At 38.8% G+C, this 7,666-nt stretch overlaps 1 protein-coding gene across 1 annotated transcript in view; it reads right to left on the bottom strand.

Moving 5' to 3' along the window:
- The window catches only part of LOC103769845 (supervillin-like), a gene marked incomplete at its 3' end in the record, with an annotated part of 62,716 nt that extends 58,366 nt beyond the window's left edge, over positions 1-4,350 (bottom strand). The window contains 1 exon segment of the mRNA XM_008937084.1: positions 4,290-4,350.
- Positions 4,351-7,666: the final 3,316 nt, after the last annotated feature.

Below are 7,666 nucleotides of genomic sequence, written 5' to 3'. Positions count from 1 at the left end.
TCCCTAGGGTACTGTTTTAATGGCTTTTTAAAGAATTGAATACGCTTTCACCAAGGGTATTTGCTAAGGGAAAAAAAAATGTAGAGAAAAATTAATTCTGTACTCATTATTCCAGAAGAACATTTCTCATTGGAAAGAGTTTTAACATAAAATGACTAGTAACATTTTACATTAATTCAAGTATTTTCTTCTTTATTATTTATAAACAATATGCCTTTGTAAGACATTGAAGAGAGAATAAACCCTTGAAATGACAATAAAGAAACTGGATTGTGTCACATTCAGGCATCATGCCACCTGCTGCAAATCAACTGCACTTACAGAAATTATTCCAGGTGCTGCCAAGAAAAGCAAGGTTAGCCACGACAGAAAATAGCAAATAGAAGATGAAGAGCTGCAATAAGCTGTCCGTTACTGAAAACTGTGTACCCTTAAAGTGCAGAAACACTTTAATGGAACCAAACAAAAAAAAATCGAAGTAAGAAAAAAAAGCACATGGCAGCCACAAGCAAATGGGTGCATGTGTCATCTGAGGCTTGGCAGAGGCTCAGACAGTTAGTTATCCATGTGTTTCTGTGTGCCTAACCCCACAGTGCCAGCACTCGTGAGTCTTATTAGCCTCACAATGTGTTTTCTTACAGACACAGCTTCTGGAGAAGCTGTAGGTGGAGAGATTCCCAGTTTCCATTTGAAAGCAGTTTCTACACCTTTTGGATGAGGATGAGTTTGAAAAAATTCAAATATTGGCCTAAGACTATAAATCAAAACCAGAATTTATTTTGTCAAATCAATTTGATTACTTAAGACTTCTCTCAGAAGTGCTGAGGGACCTAGCTCATGACTTTTGAATACCTGGACTTTACTTAGCAGCATCTCAAATTGCTTCCATAATGCTTGTGACAGTGCAGCACAAAGTTTCCATAAACATAGGACTCTGTACAGAAATGTATTCACTCATACAGCAAAATCCTTCTTTGAATTAACTGTGCCTAAGTTCCATGCAAATTTGCAAGGGTAAAAATCATACAGGATCAAGACTGGCACTAGTCTGCTGGTTCTAAAAAGAACTGACATTTTTTGATTTTACTGTGTTTTCTGAAGATCCTCAACAAACATTTAAATACTATAAACTAGTTAGGCTCACTCCTGCCCCTCCTCCAAACTCCAGGGAATTCCAGGGACTCTGAAACCAGAGACCCTCTAAATCCAGTCTAAATGTCTTTTGGTGCATTTCCACCTGTTTGTTCTCATGCCAGTATTGTTGGTTACCTTACCTAATTTTTTTAACAGTTTTCCACATATACTCAGCTTCCTCAAGACAGGCTCTTATTTCACTGAATATCTGAAAAAATATTCTCTACCTATTTCAGTTTTAAGTCACTTTTTTTTTTTTTTTATATGGTGACTAGAATTAGACCACCTTGACTCCAGACCTGGGTCTTTGCAGTGTCTTACAAAAATAGGAGTTTTAAAAGAGAAAACACTGTTGGATGACTAGGCAGATGAACGCCAGGATCTACAACACATTTGCCTTTTCACATCTACAATATATCGGTTGCTCAATCCTGCATGAGAAACTAATATGCCAAGACTTGGCTTTCATCAGTTGCAAGTGACAGAAAAATTTATCAGCCCTCAATGCACAACTGTGCACTTAGTGTTATTACATTACATCCTTTTTCTATTACTCCTCAAGGTCATCCATTTCTTCCTGTATGTGAGCTCCTTCCTCTTCTGTACTGAGGGTGGCTTCCAACCTTTGCTCACTGGCTGATTTCATTAAAATTCTTTTAATAACCACAAACTTCTTAAGCTTAACCCTCTCTGGGTTACAAAGCATCACCGATTATCTGCTTTGTTAAAGTCCCTTCAGTTTCCCTTGTGCTCTCATTTTCCATTTCCCTCAGGACAGACTGTCAACTTTTATTTATTTGTTTATTCTTAAACAACTATTTTCATATACTGTTTTACCCAAAACAGAGTACTTTTCCCTCTTGCTTGCAAAGCTGCAGGTGGTATTGCTTGTTTAAAATATTTGCACATTATAAATGCAAACTGTTTTAAACTGGTATCAGTTACATTGCTTTTACTTGCACAGAGAATTCAGAGACTGAGCACTGCTTTGAAGATGATGGACTCAAGCCAAACAACTAGGTATTTATAGTTACATATATAAAATTAGTTCTAAAAATGAAAGTAGGCATATTTAGGACATGCCACAGTATTCAATAAGAACATTCATTAGGAATCTAAATTGAGCCAGACAGATGTTAAAGCAATTCCAAATAGTAACGAAATAGTATAAAATATTACAGGACACTACTGAGAAGGATTTAAAAAAAATACACTCCTAAGTAACTCCTCACCAAGACTTTCCTTTTTCCTCAAAGGGATCTATCCAGATGTATCTCCCTGCTTTATTAGTTTTCTCCGTTGAAGGAGCAGCATCTGCTAAAGGAGTTGCTTAGGCAAAGCTGGACAGCCAGACTTGGATTGCCAAGTGTATTGTAGCTCCAAACTCATCCACAACTCCATTCTAGAAGTATCACAACTACATGTTTGTATACATTTGATTTTTTAAATTTCTCCAGTCATGCTATAAATTTAGGTGCAGATTCCAAGCAGAAGCATAAGGAGGTTCTGCACTTAACAGCTAGGCTATGTACATTCATTATTAAAATAATTTAAGGCATATGTGGGTTTCTCTAAATATAAAAAAAAAAAAAAAAAGTAGAAGCTTGGAATAAATCTTTTTCCCTAAAGTCCCTGTTAGATCAAGGTTCTGAAAGAAGAACTTCTCCTTTGCTTGCCTGAAATGCAGCCCGTGATCATGGTTCATGAAATGCAATCAATAGCATGGGGTCCCACAAGATTGGTTCACACAGGATTTGTGTGGTTTGGCCTGAGGTTCCCAACTTACTCATGATACTCTCCAATGTTCAGGAATTCATAGGATTCCTATCAAAACACAGGCAACAATATTTCACAACCTCAACAGTTCTTTTTTAAAAACAACAAAGAACATGGCATTGATAGAGCATTTGACAGTCTCAGTAGCTACACTGCTCTTGCCACTTCCAAAGTAAGTGTGGGCTGCTTCTATACATCAGGGATTCCAGGCTGAACACTTCATCTGCTACTGCAGCATACAGTTTCTAAATAGCTGTCCCACTAACCTAGTTACATGCCCAAAAGCGAGCAGAAGTTTGATCCAAATGCCGCTGGTAACATTGGCCTGCTGTCTGGATTAAAGCTATAGGATACACTGAGATTTTAGGATTTTAACACATGCACGAGAATCCACCTGTGTACCTGCCAGCTAGGTGCTTGGTATTCATTGCTGTTCTTTCTTTACCTCCAGAAGAATTTCCTTCCCTGGACTCTTATGGAAAAGGTCCACTCTACAGTCACATCCTTCTTTACTACTCTCATTTCTGCTTTCCCCTACCTGCTTTCCATAACACAATGCATCTTGCACATCTATTCCTCTGTCTCTCTACAGTATCTAAGAAACAACACAGCAGAGAAATGAGTGTGCTGTGGATGGTGTGTGTGTTGACTGAAAAGATGCCTGCAAACATGAGCCTGGGTGCCTAAGGCTGGTGGATTCCTGTGCAGCTGAGCCAACAAAACAGCTGGTTGCTAGGGCAAGAGTCAGTTCCCAACTCCCTAACCTACTCTCTGCACCACTATGAATGAGTCCAGTGACCACAAAGCCAGACACCAAGAGCAGTCGGAGTAAGGCAGAGAAAAGAGAAGGAACATGACTGCCACCTTGCTTAATTGTGAACTGTACCCCCTTACTCAGCCTTGTGGAATTGTGCCCTAAGATAACAGGCACAAGGCAGCATGGCCCTGCAAGGAAGTAGCAACGTCACCTCTCCACTCACGTCTGCAGTGTCCCTCTCCCACATGCTGACAAAGCTCTCTGTACGGCTGTATAATTAATTCATCCACTTCAGCCACCTTCTTTTTCAGACAGATTAGTTTTCCAAGCTGGTTCAATAAATGTCTCTACTGTGTTCGTGCCATGCAAAGAAAAATGGGCATTGTGGTGGCAGAAGGCTCAGCACAGAGTGGGACTTTTCCCTTAGCAATGCCAGCTACAGATTTTCACATTACTTAGGAGATGGTTGGTGTTTTCAATACCTGTTCAGAAAAGCTGGGTCCTGTGAGAGGACAAATAATAATTCTCCATGGCAAAGGAATAAATGTAGATTCAAGCAGTGACTACAAGCTACAATTGTGCAACCAGTCATCTTCACTGGGCAAGCAAAACTTAACCTTACCTTAAAGCTCTCTTCCTTTGGAGCAATCGTGAAGGTTTAAACCTGACTGAGTTTTCTTTGTCAAAATCTGTGAAATGAAAAAACAAAACACACACCATAGTGAAGATTGTTTAATAAATAGGTAGCTTTTAGAAACCTATGTTATAGTCTCCAATCATAGTCCTCTTCCACTGGAGGAGGCTGTACAAAGGCCTTCATGCTACTCAAAGGATCCTAAGCTGGCACATCCAAGACGGTGGTAACCAAAGTCTTGCAAAAATGAGTACAGACAGTAAACATCCCAAAAGCATCAACGCTTTATGCAACTGTCATGTTCTAATCCCAGTATTCATGGTGTAGCACTGCAGCCTGAGGCTATCATTTAAAGTCCTTGACTTGCTTTCCCAGCTTGGAAAAGAAGCAGTAGACATGGTTATGAAGTACTCTGCAAATGAGAAATGCTGCAAACAGCAAGATCCTTTTTGGCTGCAGCCTAGCAATATTATAAAAACTGCATATTCACTGCAGAAGTCAGATGCCCAGCTGAGGATCTGTTGCAACAACAGCATTATACCACCCATGACAGAAATATTTCTGAAGGTTGTCTACTGTTTGGAAGCTCCTCTTTTTTTTTTCTGAATAGCTTCAGAATATGCTGACTTTCAGAGAGAAACACGTGTTTATACAGAGAGCAAAACTGTGCCAGATGCAGCCTTATATTCAAAAAGTATGCATTACAAAGCCCCTAGGTTCCCAAGCCATAATAAACAAAGGGCAACCTCCCCTCTCTGCCCACAGATTTAACTTTTTCATTTCTGTAGTGAAAAGCATCATCAGAGGCTCTAAATGATGATGAGTGGTGCGGGGGACCAGTGCTCCAAGTACCCGCTCCCTCCATTCACCATCATGAGGATGCTACCAAAAGGCCCTGGAGAACAGCTAGCCTGGAAGCAGGGGATCACCTGGTCCGTGACTGCTGTTGAAGAACACATTAAGTGACTAGTCATTTACTCCCTATGGGAAAACTCCCTTTTGTCCCCATCCGCCATGTTACCTACCCCAAGACCCTAAATTCATAAAAATAAAATTAGTCATTGATGCAGCCTTCATTTTATTTTTCAAAGATATACCTGAATATCACAGAACCTTGACGTAGAACGATTCAAAAGCAGCAACACCTCTTTTACTCCTCCCCTGAGCTGAGGTTTAACTGTTTCAAAGAACAGCTAACTGACAAAGATATATTTTTTGCTTATACAAAATATTTTAAAATCCAGGTAGGACGTTCCTTATTTTTGTAAAAAGAGTTTAATGAAACTTCTCATAGCTGACAATATGGATCTTAATTTAGAGAATGTATCTTTTAACCATGCCTTCCAAAACTTTTCACCTTTCTTCTCTCTTCTACTTCTGCCACCTCTCCAGGTAACTAAGTTTAAAGAAAAAAAGACCATTTTAACAGCTTGATAAAGAGGCTTAAAATGTGCAGAAAGGCATTTTTTAGGCATGTGCTGCAAGTCGCTGCAGATTTCAAGCAGCTTTGCTAATAGCATTCTTCAGCTTTAATAGACAACTTTTTTTCTGTTTTGTTAACATTCATTTTCTCTTTCCAAGTAAATGGAGAATAAGCATGCAGATTACACAGAAACGTCTTGTTAGACTAGAAGTATTATAAGAAAGACAGTATGAATGGTATATAAATCATTGTATTTTATACTACAACACTAAAAAGAATACACCATGCTGTAAGGATCCTCTAAACCAGCCAGGTTTACATTATCATGAGGAGAGCATGTAGTAACTTAAAAAGCCCAGCTCACTATCAACTTAGCTAATCAGAACCAGGCATATCTTAGATTTATAGCTGTTCTAACAGTATATAAACCATCCTATAGTTTTTGGCACTAAAACAACTGTCCACCATGAAAACCACAAGCAGAACACAGACAAATTCTCCCTGCCCCAGCCAAAAAAGGAGAGGGGATATGAAAAGGGAAGAAAGTAGCTTTCATTGCTGTGCTGGGAGAAGGGATGGAGAAGTGCTGCTAAGAGGGGACACACAAGCCAGTCTGGTTCTTGCTACCCATTAAACACATTCAGTAACATTCATACCACATTTATAATGCCTCAAAAATATCTTAAAACTTTACTGCATTACACAGGGGCAAGCTCCTGTCTGCTCCCCCCCCTCCAAACACAGAAAACCCAACCAGACAACTATATTCTGTTACACAGTTTTGATATTTTATGTATTTCCTCCTGTTCAAATGAAACCCCATGTGGGAGGATTCAAGTCCAATAAAACTTATTTACTACAATATGGAAGTCTTAAAATTAAATACAAACACAGAAGAAAAACAATTCTGCTACAAAAGAAAAATATGCCCACAAAAGAAATATTAGTTCAACACAGTCTTAATTCAATGGTTAATTTAAAGGAACCCCACACATACAGTAGCTGATACACAGAAGGAAAATATTTGCAACAGTATTTTGTTCCTTCTTTCACTGAAAAATTCTAAACATGCTCATAACTTTTAAACAATTTTAAATATTTGTATTCAAAATTAGGAGTGTATTTACTGTAAATCAAACTTGCTTACAAGTTTAACATTTTTCCAGTCTAGCCCCCCTCCCTCTTTGGTACAAACGATGAGATAAAACCACTATCCATAATTTAATACACAGGAAATTTAAAATGCTCAATTTTAAAAAAAGTAGATGCAACCTTCCAGTGTTACTTAGTATATTTAAAGGCCCTAAGTCGGTGGCAAGCTAAGCTAATTAAAAGATCCATCTAATCGGATCTTTCAAAAGTGTCCTTTAGGAAATAATGAAATAGCCTAGGTGACTAACTGCATACCGATTGCTAAAGTAGCTAACGTAGCTGCAGAAGATTCAGTCAAACAATATTTACACATGCATACATATATACGAGAGAGATTAAACACACACAAATCAAATGCATTTTCTTCTGTCTACTTGGAACTCTTACCTTGCTCCTCAGAGTATTTAACATTTCCCAAATAGCTGGAGATCCAAGGATTTCTGAACATGGTTGCACAAACAAAGGATTCAGCAAAGAGAAACTACAATAGCAGCTAATTCTCAACCAGCCACAGCCCTAGGCCTGTCTTAGCAATATCGTGTAGAGATTTTTCATAGCAGAGGACTGGAGCTGTCAGGCTATCGCGTCCCAGGGAGTACAGTAAATGCATAGCAATAGGCTGCAAGCTGGAGCAGCTCAAGCCAGTAATCAGATTACAAACAGAAATTAGGCACATGAATGCTAAAACAGATTGGGCAATGGTAACTGGGAGATTTATAATATTACCACTTCAAAGATCCAGCCAAATCACACATTATATTCCTGCAAAACGAATGCAGAACCCCTAAAT

The sequence above is a fragment of the Merops nubicus genome, unplaced genomic scaffold, assembly GCF_000691845.1.
Source record: "Merops nubicus isolate BGI_N331 unplaced genomic scaffold, ASM69184v1 scaffold20583, whole genome shotgun sequence".
NCBI lineage: Eukaryota > Metazoa > Chordata > Aves > Coraciiformes > Meropidae > Merops > Merops nubicus.
This window is presented reverse-complemented; position numbering and strand designations above follow the sequence as displayed.